Raw genomic sequence first — 1,788 nt, 5'->3', positions numbered from 1 at the left:
GCGCCTGTAGTTCCAGCTCCTTGGAAGGCTGAGGCGGAAGGATCGCTGGAGCCCGGCAGGTCGAGGCCGCGGTGGCCGGGAGCAGCCACTGCACTCCAGTCTGGGCGACAGAGTGAGACTCCGACTCAAAAAAAAAAAAAATTAAAAAAAAAACCAACTCAAAAAAAATAAAAAAACAAAAATCTCTTTCCAACCAGCGCCGAGCGATGGGCATCTCCCGGGACAACTGGCACAAGCGCCGCAAGACTGGGGGCAAGAGAAAGCCCTACCACAAGCAGAGGAAGGATGAGCTGGGACGCCGGGCTGCCAACACCAAGATCGGCCCTGCCGCATCCACACGGTCCGAGTGCGGGGAGGTAACCAGAAATACGTGCCCTGAGGCTGGAGGTGGGCAACCTTTCCTGGGGCTCTGAGTGTTGTACTCGGGAAACAAGGATCATCGATGTTGCCTACAAAGCTTCCAATAACGGGTTGGTTCGCACTAAAACCCTAGTGAAGAACTGCATTGTGCTCCTGGCAGCACACCATACCGACACTGGTGAGTCCCACTGTGCGCTGCCCCTGGGTCGCAAGAAGGGGGCCGAGCTGACTCCTGAGGAGGAAGAGATTTTAAACAAAAAACGATCCCAAAAAATTCAGAAGAAATATGATGAAAGGAAAAAGAATGCCCAAATCAGCAGTCTTCTGGAGGAGCAGTTCCAGCAGGGCCAACTTCTTGCTTGCTCGGCATGGGGACCTGCCCAGTGTGGCCGAGCAGATGGCTGTGTGCTCGAAGGCCAGGAGCTGGCGTTCGGCCTGAGGAGAATCAAGGCCCGGAAAGGCAAGTAAGTCCTTTTCCCGAGCTCATGTGATAAAGCCATTTATTATTCTGTAAAATAAAATAAAATAAAAATAAAAAGCTTGAAGGAACTGTTTCTGTGGACACTTGACATTATTCTGATTCTTATTCCTTGGTATCTGAACTGCTCTTTTCCTCTGGAAATAGCCTATCTTCTCTTTGACCCCAGCGTCCTTGAAATTTCTTAACACTGTGCTTTGGTATGTTTTTTTCATCCTCTGTGCTTTTTCAGTCTCGAATCTAATGTTCTTCAGTACTGGGGAAATTTACTGAAATACTCTACTGATTTCTTCTTTGGTTTGGAACTTGGAGAAATGGAATATTGAGCCTCCTGGGCTGTTAACTTTCTTTTCTTTCTTCGATATTTTCACCTGTCTTTACTTTCTGAGAAATTTCACCAACTTTATATACTAAACCTCCTAATTAAATTACTCAGTCATGCTATCATATTATTTTCTAAGAGCTCTTTTTGCTTAGTTCTGCTTTTTGAGTCAGGGTCTCACTCTGTTGCCCAGGTCAGAGTGCAGTGGCACGATCACAGCTCACCCTACCTCAAAATCCTGTGCTCAAGAGGTCCTCTTGCCTCAGCCACCTAAGTGGCTGGGACTACAGGTGCGTGTCACCATGCCTGGCTGATTTTTTTGATTTTTTTAATAGAGATGAAGTCTTGCTATGTTGCCTAGACTGGTCTCGAACTCCTGGACTCAAGCTATTCTCCCACCTCAGCCTCTGAAAGTGCTGTGATTATAAGCATGAGACATGATGCTTGGCCTTCTTTTTGCTTTTTGAAAGCAACTTTTTTTTTTTCTGAGTTAGAGTCGCACTCTGTTGCCAAGTGGAGTGCAGTGGCCGCTTTTGGGCTCGCTTCTGGCCAGCCTCGACCTGCTGGGCTCCAGCGATCCTTCCGCCTCAGCCTTCCAAGTAGCTGGAACTACAGGCGTGCGCTACCA

The 1,788-nt window shown here is 48.0% G+C and overlaps 1 pseudogene; it reads left to right on the top strand.

The window, feature by feature from the left end:
- The first annotated feature begins 205 nt into the window (after positions 1-205).
- LOC103276417 lies at positions 206-828 on the top strand (annotated as a pseudogene).
- Positions 829-1,788: the final 960 nt, after the last annotated feature.

The sequence above is a fragment of the Carlito syrichta genome, unplaced genomic scaffold (genome assembly GCF_000164805.1).
Source record: "Carlito syrichta isolate Samal-C Ts95f unplaced genomic scaffold, Tarsius_syrichta-2.0.1 Scaffold316190, whole genome shotgun sequence".
Taxonomy (NCBI): domain Eukaryota; kingdom Metazoa; phylum Chordata; class Mammalia; order Primates; family Tarsiidae; genus Carlito; species Carlito syrichta.
The sequence above is the reverse complement of the archived record's forward strand: the minus strand, read 5'-3'. Positions and strand labels throughout refer to the sequence as shown.